Source organism: Protopterus annectens, chromosome 6.part0 (genome assembly GCF_019279795.1).
Source record: "Protopterus annectens isolate FY-2018-M chromosome 6.part0, PAN1.0, whole genome shotgun sequence".
NCBI lineage: Eukaryota > Metazoa > Chordata > Ceratodontiformes > Protopteridae > Protopterus > Protopterus annectens.
The window spans coordinates 229,383,221-229,405,291 of NC_056737.1; positions in this window are offsets into that span (position 1 = coordinate 229,383,221).

Below are 22,071 nucleotides of genomic sequence, written 5' to 3' on the forward strand. Positions count from 1 at the left end.
ATGCTGGAAATAAAAATATGGCCATGGCGGAAGAGATGAGTAGGGGACATCATTGAAGAATATTAAGATTATATAACGAGAAAGTTTATGATATAAGAAATGTGCAAATACTGTACTGAATGTAGAAATAAATCTTTTACATCCACCCAACCTATCACCAGCTCAGGCAGATGGGAGTTTCATTTTTATGTCTCATCCAAAGGATGGCACATTCAGACTGATGCTGGGCTGTGGTTTAGGTGGTTAGTATTTGATACATTACGCCTGTCTGCTCTACTTTTCTAACCCTTCTCGCCAATTACTGACCACCACTCCTGCTGTGACAATCCAACTTTTTATATCACAAACTTTTTTTTTGACCAGGAGAAAATGAATAGTGTAAGTAAAAAAAAATAGGAAATAAAATAAATTGTTGTCTACTGTTATAGATTCTATATCAGTTTATACATATTGTCTGTATATGGCAAACTAATGCTGTACTCTGAATTAGTAACCTATATATCAGATTAATTACAGTTGGTCTACTGTTTGTTGGCTCTGTGTAGCAGTATAAATGTCTGACTACAAACCACTAGACACAGATTTGATCAGTAACCTGGGCACTGGAGTGATAATAGAGGGTGGGACGTCCAGGGGGCATACCAATAGTTATTTTCTCTTGTAGACAAGGTGTCAGAACAACAGATGACTAACACTTAGTGCATGTGATCACAGATGTGGATAGATCACTCAGAATATCCCATTAACTATCCATTTGAAACATATCAACCAAAATGCGCACGAACTATGGCTTAACCAAACCAGAGAAGTTCACCAACCAGCTGCAATATGATGGCTCCCAAGAGGCTCCTGTGTGCTGTCACCAGGAGGTACACGGCCCCACAGCAGCAAGACTTTTTCATATAAAAAGAGAGGACCTAATCAGTGAAGAGTCATTTCAGTGTATGTCATAGTTGTGATGGCCCCAGAGAGAAAAGCGCAATAGGGAGCATTAGCAGTTTGAAGTCAGAGAAGCCGTATTCCAGAATTCAGTACAACAAAGCCCACAAATCAGTATCAAATAAAATATTTAAACAAATACAACAATGCTTGAAATAATACACAAGCAGCATCACAAATGTCACTGAATGTACTCAAGCTTACTCAGCTACTGCATACACTCTGTATTATAACTGTATTGGTATGATTTTAGGTTATTTGTCCTATCTTTGTTTGAAAATTACTGTACCTGTGAAATAATGCTGGGATTCAGAAAGGCTTAGCTCAATGGTGAAGTCTTAGTTTTCCCCATCATGCTTAAGCCTTTCCGATTTAAAGACCAATCTACTGCTGAGGTTCTCCCCTCGCAAGCTCATTGACATTTCCAGTGAAACCTTTTCCAGTGTTTCAAAGGAAAATGTTTGAGAGCCAGAGAAAAGCACAGGAGCTAACTAGAAGAACTGGGAGTATATAGGAAATGAGTAAGAAACTGGAGCCGGGAGGTGGAGATCAAAAGGAAAAAACCAGCTTCATGGAAATTAACGAATAAAGGTGGGGTTACAAAGCATCAATCATATTTCTGAAATATGGTGGAACAAGAAAAACTGGAACTATTAGACTTTTTTGAATTTGTTAAACTTGTAGGGGACTCCAAAGTATCTGTCTTACTTCATGTCATAAATGTTTGGCAGAAGATTAAAGGGAAGGGAAATAGGTAAGTTTAACTAAAACAATTTTTGTTCTTAATAGTATTTTTATAAACATTTCATAGGTTCATAGTTGTTCACTAGCCTAGCAACCACAAGGGCCTTTTTAAGCCTAACCATGCATCCCAAATCTCTGACAAGTTCTGCTACCCCTGATAAGTGTAAGCATGGGCCTGGGAGCTGAACCATTTACAGGTTACCTGTGTCCATTAGAGACATGGGTGCCAAACCATGGATGAATGTCCGGTTTTCCTTCCAATTGTCCAAGTTGCACTTGAATTGGGTTAGGAAGGAACTCTGTTTCACGTGGATGGGGATATGGCATAACATGTATGTTATATGCTAAAACATTTTCAGTTATTTTTGTATGCTGTAAGGATAATAAGTTAAGAGGTGTCCAGACTTTTTTCTCTCCTTCTTCTTCTCTTCTTTCTTTTTTTCTTTCTTATTTTTTAGCTTTAAGAAATGTAGACACCACAATGTAATGCTTTGCTAAGTTTAATTCTGCTGGCTGCCAACACAGAATCTCCTTTTTCCATTCTCATGTTGGCTTAGTTCTTAGAGTACTTTCTGCTACTTTCTAAATATAATATTCTACAGCTGCTATTATTCTCTTTAAGGATTTGCATTCAAAATTTCACTCTCCTTATTTCTTGAACTACCCCTCTGCTTCAACATCATCCCTCTCCACTCTGCATTATAGCTTTCTGCTTGTGTTATGATAGGAGCCTTAACTGGGTCTATATTGAATTAACAAAAATCCTATTGTGTGAATATGTAAACATCGACACGTATACAGCGAAGTGGCAGAAAAGCAAATGTCCAGAACCGCAAAGATCTGAAGATCGAACTGCCATAGTTGTCCACGGCAGTAGGTGATTTCCTTATCTGGTATAGCTCCCTAAGGTAAGTGTGTGATAGTTACTGACCTTAGGGTTAGGGTGCGGGTTAAGGTAAGTGCATATGTAGTGGTATGTTTAACTTAGATGTTAGGGTTAGAAAGAGGGTTAAGTTTAGTGTATGTATAGTAATGTAGTTGAGTAGTGGAGTATATATGGTAATATTTTTTTTTACTTTTGTTTTTTATAGTTAGATGTAGTTGTGTTTCATGCAGGTTTTACTAGGATATGTAGGTGAAATGTAGGTATGAGTACAGTGTGTTTTTTTTATTTTGCTTGGGTAGGCAGTATGTAGCGGGAGGTGGAGTTGGCCAACTATGGGGATTCGACGTTTTGTATTTTGCAGTTTTGTACGTTTGCTGTCTTTGCGTATCACTATTTATGTGTCGACGTTTACTTATTCGCGCAAGAGGATTTTCGGTAATTCAATATAGACCCGCCTTAACTGTGTGGTTCTAAAATATCCCTTCAAATCAGGTAATCTTAAACCACATTATTCTATTCAAAGGTTCAGCTTATCCCACTTGACCCTTGCACTCTTCCACTACTGTTGAGCAAAGTAGGTTTATATTTAAACAAACAGAAATTAAACTAGAGGAGATTGGAGGAATTTATTTTACAAGAAATGAGATTAGTGTATTAGGTGTGAAATTTGAAAAGTATGAGGCCGTGAAAGAACAATGGAGTCAACTGATGAAAAAAGAAGTACAATAATAGAAATGTTATTGCTTAAAATATGATTATTTATGTATGTATGGGAAAAATAAAGTACAAGAAAATAAAAAGAGAATATAAAAATATGTAAGGTAAAGGATAAGAAAAGAAGATAAAAATGTGGAAAATTAGACTGAATAATGGCAAAACAGATAGGGAAAGTTGGTACAAAAATAATGAAATAATGTTTTTCCACAGGACAAATGTAGGAAAAGATGTGAAAGATGTAATTAAAGAAAGACAAGGGAGATCTGGAATGTTTTAATTGGGGGGGGGGGTGTGAAGGCTTATATTGGATAAACTAGCTGTAAAAAAATGTATAAGGCATAAGTTGAGGAAACACCATCACATTGTTTTTTGAACTGTAAAAGAAGAGCTTTTATAATGTTTTCAGAAAGACTTATAAATGAAAAGGATTCAAGAATTATGGATATGAACATGATATTATTTGGGAATTACAAAGAAGGAAATAAGATAGACATAGATAAATTGGATAAGATTTTATTTATGACAATATGTTTTTTGTTTTTTGTTTTTCTTGCAGGGGAAAAAAGATGTGAAGAGTTGCTGTATAACAATGAAAAAATAATGCTGGAAATAAAAATATGGCCATGGTGGAAGAGATGAGTAGGGGAAATCATTGAAGAATATTAAGATTATATAACGAGAAAGTTTATGATATAAGAAATGTGCAAATACTGTACTGAATGTAGAAATAAATCTTTTACATCCACCCAACCTATCACCAGCTCAGGCAGATGGGAGTTTCATTTTTATGTCTCATCCAAAGGATGGCACATTCAGACTGATGCTGGCGCTGTGGTTTAGTTGGTTAGTATTTGATACATTACGCCTGTCTGCTCTACTTTTCTAACCCTTCTCGCCAATTACTGACCACCACTCCTGCTGTGACAATCCAGCTTTTTATATCACAAACTTTTTTTTTGACCAGGAGAAAATGAATAGTGTAAGTAAAAAAAAAAGGAAATAAAATAAATTGTTGTCTACTGTTATAGATTCTATATCAGTTTATACATATTGTCTGTATTTGGCAAACTAATGCTGTACTCTGAATTAGTAACCTATATATCAGATTAATTGCAGTTGGTCTACTGTTTGTTGGCTCTGTGTAGAAGTATAAATGTCTGACTACAAACCACTAGACACAGATTTGATCAGTAACCTGGGCACTGGAGTGATAATAGAGGGTGGGATGTCCAGGGGGCATACCAATAGTTACTTTCTCTTGTAGACAAGGTGTCAGAACAACAGATGACTAACACTTAGTGCATGTTATCACAGATGTGGATAGATCACTCAGAATATCCCATTAACTATCCATTTGAAACATATCAACCAAAATGCGCACAAACTATGGCTTAACCAAACCAGAGAAGTTCACCAACCAGCTGCAATATGATGGCTCCCAAGAGGCTCCTGTGTGCTGTCACCAGGAGGTACATGGCCCCACAGCAGCAAGACTTTTCCCTATAAAAAGAGAGGACCTAATCAGTGAAGAGTCATTTCAGTGTATGTCATAGTTGTGATGGCCCCAGAGAGAAAAACGCAATAGGGAGCATTAGCAGTTTGAAGTCAGAGAAGCCTCATTCCAGAATTCAGTACAACAAAGCCTACAAATCAGTATCAAATAAAATATTTAAACAAATACAACAATGCTTGAAATAATACACAAGCAGCATCACAACTGTCACTGAATGTACTCAAGCTTACTCAGCTACTGCATACACTCTCTATTATAACTGTATTGGTATGATTTTAGGTTATTTGTCCTATCTTTGTTTGAAAATTACTGTACCTGTGAAATAATGCTGGGATTCAGAAAGGCTTAGCTCAATGTTGAAGTCTTGGTTTTCCCCATCATGCTAAGCCTTTCTGATTTAAAGACCAATCTACTGCTGAGGTTCTCCCCTCGCAAGCTCATTGACGTTTCCAGTGAAACCTTTTCCAGCGTTTCAAAGGAAAATGTTTGAGAGACAGAGAAGAGCACAGGAGCTAACTAGAAGAACTGGGAGTATATAGGAAATGAGTAAGAAACTGGAGCCGGGAGGTGGAGATCAAAAGGAAAAAACCAGCTTCATGGAAATTAACGAATAAAGGTGGGGTTACAAAGCATCAATCATATTTCTGAAATATGGTGGAACAAGAAAAACTGGAACTATTAGACTTTTTTGAATTTTTTAAACTTGTAGGGGACTCCAAAGTATCTGTCTTACTTCATGTCATAAATGTTTGGCAGAAGATTAAAGGGAAGGGAAATAGGTAACTTTAACTAAAACAATTTTTGTTCTTAATAGTATTTTTATAAACATTTCATAGGTTCATAGTTGTTTACTAGCCTAGCAACCACAAGGGCCTTTTTAAGCCTAACCATGCATCCCAAATCTCTGACAAGTTCTGCTACCCTTGATAAGTGTAAGCATGGGCCTGGGAGATGAACCATTTACAGGTTACCTGTGTCCATTAGAGACATGGGTGCCAAACCACAGATGAATGTCCGGTTTTCCAACCAATTGTCCAAGTTGCACTTGAATTGGGTTAGGAAGGAACTCTGTTTCACGTGGATGGGGATATGGCATAACATGTATGTTATATGCTAAAACATTTTCAGTTATTTTTGTATGCTGTAAGGATAATAAGTTAAGAGGTGTCCAGACTTTTTTCTCTCCTTCTTCTTCTCTTCTTTCTTTTTTTCTTTCTTATTTTTTAGCTTTAAGAAATGTAGACACCACAATGTAATGCTTTGCTAAGTTTAATTCTGCTGGCTGCCAACACAGAATCTCCTTTTTCCATTCTCATGTTGGCTTAGTTCTTAGAGTACTTTCTGCTACTTTCTAAATATAATATTCTACAGCTGCTATTATTCTCTTTAAGGATTTGCATTCAAAATCTCACTCTCTCCTTATTTCTTGAACTTCCCCCTCTGCTTCAACATCATCCCTCTCCACTCTGCATTATAGCTTTCTGCTTGTGTTATGATAGGAGCCTTAACTGGGTCTATATTGAATTAACAAAAATCCTATTGTGTGAATATGTAAACATTGACACGTATACAGCGAAGTGGCAGAAAAGCAAATGTCCAGAACCGCAAAGATCTGAAGATCGAACTGCCATAGTTGTCCACGGCAGTAGGTGATTTCCTTATCTGGTATAGCTCCCTAAGGTAAGTGTGTGATAGTTACTGACCTTAGGGTTAGGGTGCGGGTTAAGGTAAGTGCATATGTAGTGGTATGTTTAACTTAGATGTTAGGGTTAGAAAGAGGGTTAAGTTTAGTGTATGTATAGTAATGTAGTTGAGTAGTGGAGTATATATGGTAATATTTTTTTTTACTTTTCGGGTGTTTTTTTTTATAGTTAGATGTATTTGTGTTTCATGTAGGTTTTACTAGGATATGTAGGTGAAATGTAGGTATGAGTACAGTGTGTTTTTTTTATTTTGCTTGGGTAGGCAGTATGTAGCGGGAGGTGGAGTTGGCCAACTATGGGGATTCGACGTTTTGTATTTTGCAGTTTTGTACGTTTGCTGTCTTTGCATATCACTATTTATGCGTCGACGTTTACTTATTCACGCAAGAGGATTTTCGATAATTCAATATAGACCCGCCTTAACTGTGTGGCTCTAAAATATCCCTTCAGATCAGGTAATCTTAAACCACATTATTCTATTCAAAGGTTCAGCTTACCCCACTTGACCCTTGCACTCTTCCACTCGCAGATAAAATCCTTCAACTCTTTTTTAACTACTGCCCACAATTTCTCCTCTCATTGCTAAAAATGTGCCTGACCTGTACATAAAACTAAAGGGACTAAAACCATTTTCACTGCTTGTATCTTGCTATCTATATCCATAAACAACAGTTTCCAGTTTCTCGGTTTTTGTATTATCTTTTGTATAATCTCTTTCCTCATAGACTTCACTGCCATAACAGAATCCTTTTTAACCCATACTGAAAAATACTTAATTTTATCATTTCCCCATAAATATGGGTGTTGCTGAACCAATTCATGTGTAGGTACACAGTTTACAGCTACAGCTTTTGCTTTGTCTTCATTCATTTTATATCCTGAAGAAAAATTTGAAACTGTCTCAGAATGATCTACGACACTGAGATGTCCTTTTATGGTTTTATCAAGTACAAAATAATACTGTTTTCAAATAAAGCCAACTTTTCTTGTTTACCATACCAACTATATACTTGAATTTCTGAGTCCAATGGCTCGAAATATAATGCAAATAATAAAGGGGAAAGATGATACCCTTGCCTCATTCCTCTCTTCAGACATAACTAGAGAGGAACCATCGTGAATTCAATTTTAAGAATTTTAACTGATATCTACGGTAAATCATACTGAATCATATTAATTCATTAAAATAACTTTTTTTAAGTATAAATTAACATATTTAACCATCCTGTGAGCTTTATAGTTGAGAATTATTAAGCTGTTTGTAAGTGTTCCACATTTTGCCTATTTGTTCCACATTTTGAGAGTCAAGCATTCCATGTTTTAGAGATAGAAGTTGACAGTTTTGCTAAAAGGTTAGCACCAAATTTTATTTGAAAGACAGCTTGTGCAATACAAAACTAAATAACAGCTTGCCTACAAAAGCAAAATTAAGTTCCCTTTTCCAAAACAGAAGAATGACTGTAATACAATAGCACATTGCAGCAGCAAACAGCTGTGTGAAAGGTAGACTGCATGATAGGGCTTAGACAATAAAATAGTATATCAATAACCCACGGCTGGGTGTGGGTAATGCTGGATTTACCAATGGTTGGTGTGATTTGGTAAACCACACCAACCATTGGTAAATGAAGCATTACCCACACCCAGTCATGCGTTATTGCTATTATACAATGGTGCTAGTTTTGTGTTCTTTGTGTTGTTGTTATTTAGGTTTTTGTTTGCTTTACTTTGTATTCTTCCACTTTTCATCTCTGAAAAAGATTCTTGAATGTAGTATTATTAATTGGTCACAAGACGGCGAGGTAGTGCTTGTTAGTGACAGTGTTTTTCATTCCTGAATGTTACTTTTTGCTCAATTTTTTATACTGCTGATAGTGCTTAGCAATTTTTATTTTTATTTACACCTCTCAACTCTTCATGTTTTTGTAGAAGATTGCTAATTTGGTCATATTTTTGTCCTGTCCTGCATAACAAAATGATTTTTCTGACAAATTACTGAAGATTACAGTCTGTCCATAACACCAGATGCTGAGTTTCAGATATTTTATTGATCAGCAAAATGCATGCTGATGCAAACCGTGTTAGTCTATTAACATTTTAAGTGAATTATAGAGCTGTAAGAGAGAAGTGGCAGTGTATTTTGCGAAACCTGTATGTTTGGTGCCCTTGTCTAAATACTAGTCATTTTACATTAAGAGAATGTGCTGGAACAGTTTGTTTGTTACCTTAAAGAAGATGTTTTATTGAACTGGGTACTTACGTATTATCACAACCACAGTTTGTCTGCATTCACAGCATTCTCGTCAACATTCCATTCTTAACTGAAACATCGTGCTGCAGAGAATGCTGTGAATGCAGACAAAATGTGGTTGCGATACTACGTAAGTACAAAAAAAGTATAATTACACAAAATTATTATGAGGAAACTGTAGGTTATGAATTGTATAGACTGCAGTCGCAGCTGCATGATATGTTAGTGGCCGGACTTTTTACTTTGGTTATTTTTGGAATTACAATGTGCACGCTGGTTGGATTGACCAATCAGCGTGCACTTTTCTTGTCCTTGCCGAGATGGAATTGTATAATAAAAGGTAACCTATATATGTAAAAATTATTATGCACCCAGCTTGGGAATGATAAGAAATGGCTAATGTACAGTATTAGCTGTACTGCGCTTACTGAAGGAAATAAAAGGGCTGGAGAATGAGTAGAATAATACAAACGTATCATAGTGGAGACAGCCACAGAAGTATAAGGTAGGTTTTAAGAGTGAAAGGTTGTGGGAGAATATGCATTTTGACAGGTATGTGCAATGTTAAATACTGAGGCAGTCAACTGGTGTCACATAAGTAATTTATTTATTTATACATTAATTCATTTATTATTTTTTGACTGGATTAGTCCCACTAGGCCAGTGACTTCTCTTCAGAGGAGATGCAAGGTGTTTTCTCTACTACTAGGACAAATTTGGCCAGGCCAATGGGGAACTTCCCCAACTTATCACTGCAAGTGGGAGACATTTTGGAGGAGCACTCCTTGTTTCCATTCCAGGTGCAGAGGTGGCCTGGAGAAACAGGGAGGCAGACAGAGAGAGAAAGAGATGGTGGAGTGGTGAAAGAAATGAAGGAGAAAACAAATATTGAGACTGGAGAGTGCATGCAGGATTCTGAGGAAATGTTTCAAAGAAACCTGTTTGATGGCTATGAACCAGCAAATGATGGATGTATAATTACAACCCTCCAAACAGGAAGGTTGTAGGATGGCTTACTTAACAAAATAGTGGTGCAGAGTAAGCCAGAAAATGAAGATGTTTCCTGGGAGCACATTATGGAGAAAATACAAAAAGAGGATGCAGAGACAATCATGAAGAACAGTGGTGAGATGGGAAAAAACATATGCAGAGAAAGTAAAAGAAGGCAAAAGTAAAGTAGCAGAAAAGAAGCCAGAAATAAAAATGAAAAGCAGAAGTACATGGTAAGGAAAGAAGGCAAAGAAATGGACAGGTATGAAGTGTGGGACAATTTAATAGCTCATTGTGATGTAAAAGCACATGGGTAAGACCATTTATTCTTATTAATGGAGAGACATTTTGTGACACTATTTTTGAGACAGTTTTTTCAATGGAAATTTTTCTTGGAGAATATGAAAAAAATAAAGACTGTAACCCATGGAATCTTTATGTGATAAAAGCATTTAACAGGGAAACAGAAAAAAAAAGAAAATTAATGTACAATTTCAAAGAGTGGTAGAAAGAGAAACTTTGAAAGGATATTTGAAAGCTTTATGTAAAGAAGTACTGGACATTGCAAACGTTTATGACAAAAGGGGTTTGTGGACTGGTGTCTGGGATTGTTAAAAATAGAAAGAGAAAAAATTAGACATATACCAAGCATGATAAATGTAGAAGGGAATAGGGATGTTGTAAAATACTGGAGATAATCCAAAACATTTTTTTGGAAAGTAGGACATTTGATAAGTAACTGTGACAAAAGAAAATTATATATTTCTGGAGAAATGGGACATGATGCAAAAAATGTGAATTGAAATTATAAATGTAATAAAATTGGACACTTATGAGTGGATTGTAAAAATGAAAATAACAGTAAGGAAAATAATAGAACTAGAAGAAAAATTAGATGAGAAAAAAGTGGTCTTAGGAGAGGTTCTGCAATAAGTGAAGAAGACATAAGTTGGGAGTTTGTAAAAGGAAAATACAAATTATATTGGTAAAAGGGCGAAAGATAGAAAATAAAATTTAAAGGAAGAAGTGCAAAAGATAAAAGGAAGGAAACAGATGAAAAGTAATTTACATAGCTACTGATTGGGGCTTGGTGTAATGGTTAAAGTATTTGACTCACAGACACAAGGTACAGTGTGTGGTTATGTTTATAATGGCTTATTAGGAAAGCTAGTCTAATAATTAGCTGCAAACTTATGAAACCATGAATTTAAGGAAAAGGGAAATGAAAATTTTGGAGTGTTTTCTGTAAATGTGAATAGTATTAAGAATATAGTAAGAAGAACAGGAATTTTGGAGTAGTGTAATACATGTGATGTAGTTGTAATTATATTAGACGACACAATATTTTTAACACTCCATGTTCCTAAGCACCTTGGAATCTATCAAGGTCCAACCCAACACTCTCATACTAGGAGACTTCAACTACCCCTCCATCAACTGGGGAAAACTACTCAAGCACCCATACATTGGCCCAACACTTCCTGGAATTCATCAATTCCAATGCCCTGGACCAGCTCATTCTGACCCCCACTAGAGGAAGCAACATCCTTTACCTGGTTATTACTAACATGGGAGACAGTTGCTCTACACCAGTAGTCAATCCCTCCCTGGTCAGATATGGCCATAAACTAATCACCATGGAAATCCACATCTCACCCACACTGCCCTGCAAAGGTTTTCACCTTGAAAAACTTCTCCAAAGCTGACTCTGGACTCCTAAAAACAGAGGTGGCTAACTGCACGGCACTCATGCCAATGGAAAATAGCTGCATGATTGCTGAATCATACACCAATGCACTGTATGAACATGTACATAAATGCATGGAACTAGCCATACTAAACAGAACAAGACACTCTCCTCCAAAAAAAGGAAGCCAATCTTCTGGTCCCCTGCCATTAATAAACTCTACAACAGAAGGAAGAAACTGTTGCAGAAAAAGGTGAAGTCTCAATACTGGTGCCAAAACCATGGCCTTAAGCTTAACTCCAAAAATGCATCATCATCCTCTTTGGTAAAAACTCAGTTCCCACTAACTACCACATCAATGGGAGCCCACTGAACACTGAAGGTGTTATAAGAGATCTGGTTTGACAGCAACTTCTCCTTCAATCACCACATTGCCACTGTGGTCAGAAAGTCCTTCTATGTGGCACATCTCATTACCAAGGGTTTTGCATCCAGGAAGAAGGAGGTCATCGTCTCTCTCTATTCTTCTCTCATTAGACCAATCATCGAGTATAATGAGCCATTTGGCATGTACCTCACTAGACACCTGCAACAGCTAGAGAAGCCACAGACATACCTTATGAAGAGGATCCAAGGCATTAAACACATGTCCTACATGGACAGACCCATGACTCCAGATATTCTCTGTCTCATATCACCTGCTTAGAGGCTGTCTCTGCTTGACTTATAAAGCCATGTCTGACTCATCTGTCAGAAATGCTACATCTAAAGAAATCCCAGTCTCACTGCACCACCCACTCCAGAGACCTCAACCTCACTACCACAATCAACAGAGCATGTTGGAGGGACAGGTTCCTCACCCAGAGACTGCCCATGTTCTGGAATAGACTTCCCATACATGTCAAGCAGAGCACCTCGCTGTCCCTCTTCAAGAGAAATCTTGATGAGTGGATGGGTAATAGAAAGTTTACCCTGGGGTGATGCCATGATGCCAGGGAACTTCTATGGGCTAGACTTGTAAAGGCTCCAGGGCCATTAGCCTAGTAAACACCTATGAACCTGTGAGAGTTTTATCTGTCCCTCGGCTGAGTTGATTTTGTTCTTCATATTTCCTCATTGATTGTTTCATCTGGTTGGACATACCTTTATCCACTTGTTTTACTTCTTCTCTTTTATGGGCAGGAAAGATAATCTGGAATTTTGGAAATGATAGATGTTATGGAATAGTCATGTTCTGCAGAAATACAGTAAAGCTATTAGATGTAACTTTAGCAGAAATGAGAAGATTAACAATTGTAAATTTAAAATGGAAAAAACAAGCATATAGAATTATAACAGTATATGCTTATACTAATTGTAAATAAAGGAAAGATGAGTTAATTAGATTTTAGACTATGTGGTAATATATATGAATAATATATTAACATGAGACTTTAATTGTGATTTAAGAGGCAAGCATAAAAAGAAAGAAAATTATATAAGAAAAATTTTACAAGTTATAAGATGTGAAAAGTAAAAATTTTGGGACAAAGTTTCATGGACATACAAAAGGGGTATTGTAGAAATGAAATAGATTATTTTATAGTATCAGGAGGTTTAGTTATAGGAGAAAGGGGGGTAGTTGAAACAGGATTTTCTGATCATCTTGCAATATTGCTAGAGATAAAGGAAAACAATGAATATATAAAAATAGGAAAAGGAATAAAAAGGATAAATGAGAAAACATGGAATGAAAATGGAAAGAGATTAATAATACAATTATTGAAAGATTATATTACTATGAGAGTGTTTTATTAAAAGTGGTCTGAATGGTGGATGATATTTAAGGAAATATATATATTTTTTACAGTGGCAATATCATGTGAGAAAAGTAGAGAAAGAAAAATATAAAGGAACATGTAACAATGCATTGGAAGATTTAGAATATAATGATAGAAAGTACTTTGACAAAGAAAAAGAATTATATGAAAGAAATCATGAAAAATACAAGAACTGTTATATAAGCAAAGATTTTTTACAAGGAAAAAGAGAAGCATCAAAATACTTGAGATTGGCAAAAGAAGATGGTAGTGTAATGAGAGAAATAAAAATGTAAAAGGAGAAATAGAAAGAACTCAGTAAACAGTATGAATAGTGTAGTACAATACGTACAAGAAATTTTAAAGAAAAAATAAGGTAGTGAAAAAACAATGAAAGTAAAAAGTTAACAGAAAAAGAGAATAAAGAGTTGAAAAAGGATATTTCTTTAAATGAGCTAGATAGAGTATTAGGACAAGTAAATGTAGATATGCCTGCAGGACCAAATGTGATAGGGTACAAAATGTATAAAAATTTAAAGGATTCACAAAAGAAAGATTTTTAATGAATAGTTAAATGAAGGTTTTGTGTATAAAGAATGATGTAGTGGAATACTTACATTCATATGGAAGAAGAAATATAGAGGACAATTAATAAACTGGAGACTGATAGTATTGCGTAATAATGATTAAACAATCTTTATGAAAATAATATAAAAGAGATTTGAAACTTAAATGGAAAAATATGGAAGCTAGGATATATAGTATAAAAGGGAAGGCCTGTCAATGTTTATTAATTATAGAGAAATTGTGGATGATATTATGAACAGAAATAAGTGAAAATCATGACAGGAGACCTTAATAAAGTATTTAACACAATTGGACATGAAGTCTTATGGGTAAGAATGAAAGAATATAATATAAGTGTGAAAATTAGGAAATTATGTATGTCAGCAAATACTAATAATAAAGTAAAAATATTTGTAAATGGCTGGTTAAGCCAAGAGGTTCATATGAAGAGTGGTATAAGACAATGAGTTGTGTACTCTTTGCATTAGTTATGAATGTGACAGTATGTGGAATACATTTCAAAATGAAGGGGTATATAACATCTGAAGAGTTAAAAATTCAAGTTCTTTTAACATATTTAGATGACATAATAATTGCAAAAACAAAATGTGGATAAAAGAACTAATAATTTGCACACATCAGTGTCTAGAAATGATACGGATTGCTTACAAAAGAGAAAAGTACATGTTTAGGTGATGTAGTAATGATCAGATGTATATATTTTACAATGAATAAAGTTTCTCTGTCAGGTATACAATTTGGGAATAAAGATATAAGTAGAATTCAATGGGAAAAAACAATAGAAGAAATAAAACAAACCTGTCTTTTCTGGAGAACATATAAATTATCATCATTCAGAAAAATGGCTTATTTGATAAATTCAGTACTGATAGGGAAAAAAATAGCACATGTAGCAAGTGTATTTATGATGCCAACAGTATTTGAAAATGAATTACTGCAGATAAATTTTCATTCATATGGGGTTCTGCATTAAACCCAGTAAAAAGGTTTTGTTTGTAAATAAAGAAGAAGAAGGAGGTTTGTGGTTAATTAACCCAGTGGTATATGCTGCTTCATTGGATTTGTACAAATCAGTAAAGTGGATAAATTAAAAAGATGAGAGATTAGTAGTAAATCATATAAATATGAGTATGATAAATTTTGGGGTATGGTAAAAAAAGAGTTAAAGAGAAAAAGAGTGTATAAATAAGGAACTAAAACATTACCAAGAAAAAATATTTTTGTGGAAAATAAAAATTGACGACATAGAAATGTATGTTATAAGAATGTAATGATAAAATATTATTATGTAAAACCATGAGAAAATTTAACAGATGAAAAAATGAAAGCTATAAAAATAAGAAGCACATGGTGTGATCAGAAAGTAAAATATCAAGGATTTTTTATGGAAACTGATAGATAAATTTACAGTAAAAGGAAATATGCCATATTAGAAGAAAAGTGATGGAATATGTTTACATCATCAAGAAGAAGAAACTATGGAGCATGTGTTTTTGAAATGTAAAAGAGTAAAAAAAGTTATGGGGAAAGCCCTGTAAAGAAGATTTTTTCAAGATATAAAAGAAGTGGATAAAATAAACATGGATATGAATAAAAATGGATATTATAAGAATAGAAGTAATGAATATGTTAAAAGAATAGATAAAACATTATTGCATGTTATATGGAATGAACAAATAAATGAAATTATGTGTAATGGTAAATGTATTTTAGTAACAATACTTAGGAAAATCAGATGGTGGTTATAGAAAAGGAGTGCGGGTCTAACAGGGAAGAAAATTTAGTATGATCCTGTAAACAGATTTGTGTGTGTGTGTGTGTGTGTGTGTGTGTGTGTGTGTACACTTGTAAATATTTATAAATATGTAAATATTTAGTAAATAAGAGTTATTTTTGTATCTAAATAAAGGACCCATTCTCCTTTCAATAGATGCCATGGGATCTTTTAGTTGTACATAAATAAAGGACCCCTTCTCTTTTCAATAAATGCCATGGGATCTTTTAGATCCACCTGAGCTACCACCAACTCAAGCAGATGAGATCTCAGACTAACACCTCATCCGAAGGATGGCATTCTCAGGAGTGCAGCATCCCCCTAAAGCTGTACTGCTGTGTTATGAATCCAAACACTTAGAATGGGAATAGAAACCACAACTTTCTGGTCTTTCAGCACCAAAGTCAAGTGTACTACCTGTTGTGCCATTAACATGTTTTTTAATTTTGTGCTTCTTAATATTTTATGTTTTTTAAACTCATTTATTAAATTATCACTTAAGACATAGGCAAACATACATTAACAGAGAAGAAACTAAACCATTTTAACATGTTTCCATTTAAATACAACATACATAACATATATATTCTTTGCTACCATCATCAGTCTGACATTGCAAAAAATTGCTGAATTCTTGCCTTCCCTTAAACCTCATGCCTTTTCCTCCTGAACATACTATGCATTTATTGTTCCCACAATTTCCATTTATTTCTATGTAGTTTGCTCCTTCCCTTTTCTAAAGATCCCTCTTCCAGTTTTTTGATAATATTCAATACCTTAAATACAGTTGGTATAGACTGTGATTTCCATTTTCTAGTAATTGTTTTTTGGCAGCCAACAGAGTGAAACATAATAAGCCCTTACTATGCTAGGCAATTCAGATCCTGTATCCCAGATTAAAAGAATCATTTCTTACTTACAGCCATTTGTTCACACAATATTTCTGATAGAGTACTCAGTAGGCAATTTTTAAAATCTTATAAATTCATTACACTCTCAAAACATATGTTCACAGTTACCTCTGTCTTCTTCGTCATACCTCTAACATTTGCCATCTGCCTGGGGAAAAATGCTTTGATGTCTGTTTCGGGTATAAAAATACCTATGCAAACACTTCCAAGCAAAGATTCTAAACCTTCTGGACTTGGTTGCATGCTTGGGAGCCATACATATGTCTTCCCATTGTTTTCTTGTAAATTGCTTTTCCAGTTTCTCTCCCCAATCTTTTCTAACCTCCTCTGACTGATTCTTATAGTTACCATGCAATATTTTATATGCCCTACTAATTATCCTTTTTAACATCTGTTTCTGTTCTAGATTCAGTTAAAACCTCTACAAGAGTAAGTCTTTCAATTAAAATTCCCCTATCCCTTTATCTTTGCCTGTATAAGTTTGTGCCCACACCCCCCTACTTAAATATTCTCACTCCGAGGTTGCACTACATACAAACACACACAAAACACCACCACATAAGCTACTTTCTCTTCGCACATACACATCACAGCAAAATAAACAAACTGACACACACCACTGCCCCTACCCAAACCCCTTAACACACACACACTCTTACCTGAATACATAACCATAGCGGAACTTTAGAAGTGGAAACTTCAAAACCTCCAGTATTTGAGGTTTTGAATTTTGCACTTCTAAACTTTTGCTATTATGTGGATTTGGCTTCTTGGGCTCGAAATACTGAAATTTGAGATTTCAGTATTTCGAGCTTCTGAACGGAACCCATATATAAATATATATATATATATATATATATATATATATATACTCTTCACTCTTACAGGCTTCTTTTTCAGTCTTGTAGCTGCTTTTTCACAGGATTTGGGAATTTGCCCTTACCCCATTGTTACATGATCTCAGAATTGGTATATATAAATGCAGGGAGGTGTGGGAATACATTGGGGCTTGGCCCCTGAAAAAATACTGCTTTTTTTCTCTTTTTGCCCCATTCAGTCTTTTCAGATTTGATCTAAAAAGATCAATGATTTGTTATTCTTCAATATTTTGTCTGTTTGGTAAATGATGAAACACTCATATGTGCAAATACACACATATTGGTTTTGGGGTAATTTGTCTTTAAAAAATATGTTGCATGTATATTGGGGGATCATTCCCAAAAGTATCTATCATTTTGTTCTTTTGTTACTTTTTGTTTTATATTCTCATTTAAGAAATTATCTGTGATAGTACTATTATCTAATGTTAAATTTATGTTGTTGATTTCTTCATAATGTCTCCTAAAGGCTTGTAAAATATCTTTTGGATCTATTGCTTTTTTAGGTTTATTGCCTATATATATATATATATATATATATATATATATATATATACACACACACACACACACAAATAAAAAAGTTATTACACATAAAAGTCTTATTATACATAAAAAAAATCTATATATTTAATGAAAAGTCATGCTTAAACTTCAACATAGGTTTTATACTAACTGTATTATTTAACCCTGGTAAGCTATCTCCCCTAAAATAAGTTATCCATTTATACTCTACCATTTCAGTTCTATTAACTAAATCTCGATCACACGCATGTTCATAGATCTTCTGTAAAATCCTAAACATAAATTTATGCTGTGCAACATTTGCTAGTGCATGTTTACTAAGTGCATTAGTCTCAATTTTCCTGTGAATGTCAGAATGATGTGACAAAATTATTTCTTTTAATTTCTTATTCATCTTACCTATATAAAAACATTCTTAGCATATGCAATTAGCAAAATATAGAACATTCTCAGTAAAAAAAACTTTTATCAAATATAACTATATTATTTTCTAGAACAAGGTCTAACATTTAACATAATATCTCTATTTTCTAGTCAGAAAAGCCACGATGAGCATGTAAAAATTCTCTAATACATACTACACCATAATCACAATAATCATTGGGGATGACTGTGAACAAAGACTTAATATCCATGGTAGCCAATAAGAAATCAGTACAAGTGTTAGTAGTAGACCATTTTTTAAAGCTAATTAGGAAATCTTTCATATTCCTAATATAGCTTCTACTATATTTTAAAAGTGGAGCCAATTGCTTTTCTAGATACTTAGAGTAGCAGTAGCCCATCAATTACCTAAATCAATGGGTCTTATGGGTGGAGTCATAAGATTTTTTGTATTTTTGGTGCCCATATATTATAGCAATGGTAGGGTTAGCAATATACAGATAGTTATAAATTGCAGGTGTTATTTGGCTTTCTATCAATAAATCATAAAGACACATTTTAACCTTATTAACAATAGTGTTAAAAACAAAAAAAAAAATTCACTTCCTTAAAAGTGCTTTCATCTGACAAAAACTCATACATCAAATTTTTATATTGCTGTAAATCCATGATTACTATTTTCCCTCCCTTATCTGCTTGCTTAATAATTATACTATCATTTTGACATAAACTATGCAGTGCTAAATGTTCAGAAACATTCAAATTATAGAATTTACTACATGCAGCATCATCTTTAAAAATACATGATACAAATCTTGTTTGCACATAGTTTTTGTGCCTTTACAACAGGAACACTCAAAGGCACAGAAGTACTTGATCTTCTTAAGCTGTTATGCTGTATATTATCACTGTCCTTATAAAGCATGTCATTGGAAAGAATTGGGCTATTCTAAATTCTAGTTCTGAGGTTAGTAAATATGTATGGAATAGGCCCAGATTTGTTTATAAGAAAGAATGGAATCTTAAGCAGCTTTTATGCTATAAAGATATAAGGCAAATAGTGATGCCAATAGGGTTATGAATAGAGATGGTACTGTCCCTTGTTATAATTGTGCTTTTTGTAGTTATATTAACATTGCGATATGTTATAAACACCCAAATAGTAAAAAATCCTTTTTTTAAAGAAGCTGGCACATGCTTTACTGAGAATTTATATTTTGTTAATTGCATATGTTGCAAATGTTTTTATATAGGTAAGACAAATATAAAATTAAAAGAATGTTTTCACATCTTTCTGACATTCACAGGAAAACTGAGATTAATGCACTTAGTAAACATGCACTAGCAAATGGTGCAGAGCATAAATTTAAGTTTAGGATTTTACAGAAGATCAATGAACATCCACATGGTGGTGATTAATTAATAGAACTGAAATGGTGGAGTATAAGTGAATAACTTATTTTAGGGCAGATAGCTTACCATAGTTAAATAATATGGTTAGTATAAAACCTGTGTTGAGGTTTAAGCGTGGCTTTTCATGAAATATATAGATTTGTTATGCATAATAAGATTTTTTTATGTGTAATAAATAATTTATGTATGTATATATATAGTTAGTTTTTATGCATTATATGGATGTTTAGGGCTGTTTAATAATTATTTAATTATATATTATTTTTAATTGGATCATGTGACTATGATTAAGGGCTGGCTATCTGTATATAATGGATGCACCTGAGATACTTTGTATAAACATTGAGAAAAAGATATTGTCTCGAAAGCTTTGTGTTGTGTGTGCTTCTATTAAATGTGATTTGGACATTGGACTCCTGGTTTGTCTTTTGACTGTTTTGAAAGTATCTAATATATGTTTAATAGCAAAAGTATAAGCATTTGTATTCCTGTTATTCACACAATAGTCTTTTACAACCCAGTATTGTATACTTATATTTGTTGGAACAGCAACATTTATTCCTGGTACAGTGTTAGACGTCAGAATGGCTTCATGCAAAGCTTTCCAATTTAAACTATATGATGAACCTAGCCAAAGCCTCACAATGTTTAAAACAGCAGATTTAATATACAGATCAATATTAGGGAATCCAATACCATTCTGATCCCAATTCCTTATATGCCAATCAAAAGGTATTCTTGGTTTCTTAGGATGTCACAAAAATGTTTATAATACAGAATTTAATATTTTAATGATTTTTAGATGGTGATAAAAGCAATGTCTGAGCAAGATATAATAATTTCGGTAACATTATCCTTTTTATCAATATAAGCCTGTCTTCCATGGAAAAAATAAAATGTGTTCCAAGTTTCAATAAGCTTTACTATATTATTAACTATATTATTATAATTTAATGTTATTATTTCTTTCCATGTAGTTCTTATATTAATTCCTAAGTATTTAAGCTGTTTAGTTCCCCATTTAAATTCCTTGTAGCTTTGTAAAGTAGGGGTTAATTATTTATTTATTAATAATGCTTCAGCTTTATTATGACTAAATATTAAGCCAGATATTTTCTCAAAACATTTTATTGAATCAATAATATTTTCTAGTGAGGATTCAATATTACTAGTGGTCAACAGAATATCATCCACAAATAACTGAATTTTAGAGTTATAATTGACATTGATATAAAAGCCTTTTATTTCTTTATTATCCCTGATATACACAGCAAATGGCTCTAAGGATAAGACAAACAATAATGGGGAAAGAAGGCATACTTGTTTTGTTTCTTTTAATACTTTAAAACAGCAAGACATAAACTATACGATTTTAACAAAAGAAAAATTATTATTATACAATTGTGTTACTATTTCAATATATCTTGAAGAAAATTTGTATTCTTTAAGCACTTTTTGTAAATATATCCAATTGAGTGAATCAAGTGTTTTGTAGATATCTAGACTTAATAGTGATAATTCGTTTTTATTTTTATTAGCAATATCTATTAAAGATAAAACACTTATGATATTATCTTGTAACTTTCTTCTTAATAAGAAACCAGGTTGATCTTTATTAATTAGGTTTGGTATTATCATATCTAATCATTTTGGCATTATAGTCATTAAAATTTTATAGTCTACATTTAATAGACAGGGTGACAGGAAGTACATAATTTAGGATCTTTATTTGGTTTCAGGATTGGAGATGTCATTGAGTATTTCCATAAAGGTGGGATGTTTAATGAACGTCTAACTTCATTAACTGTATTTATTAAAATTTTTAATATACTGTCTGGGATTATTTTGTATATTTCTGAAATCAAGCCATCTAAACTGCAAGCCTTATTATTTTTCAAATTCTTTATTTGCCCTTTTAATTCTCCAATAATTATGGGTTTGTCTAGTCTATCATTTTGTTCTTTTGTTACTTTTTGTTTTATATTCTCATTTAAGAAATTATCTGTTATATTACTATTATTTAATGTTACATTTCTGTTGTTGATTTCTTCAGAATGTATCTTAAAGTATTGTAAAATATCTTTGGATCTATTGCTTTTTTTTAGGTTTATTGCCTATATGATATTCAATTTCTTTAATATGATTTATATTATTTAATACTTTTGATATGCTTGCTAATCTGTGTAGATTTTTAGGATTTACAGTATAAGTTTGCAATTTTAGTTTTCCTACGTTTACTGATACTTTATGATTTAGAATTTCTATGTATTTTTGATTTAATGCTTTATGTTCAGTATTTGTATCTTTATCAGATGATTTCAAGTTTACTTTTAGGGTAGTTATACTTGCTTGGAGAATATTTAATTCAT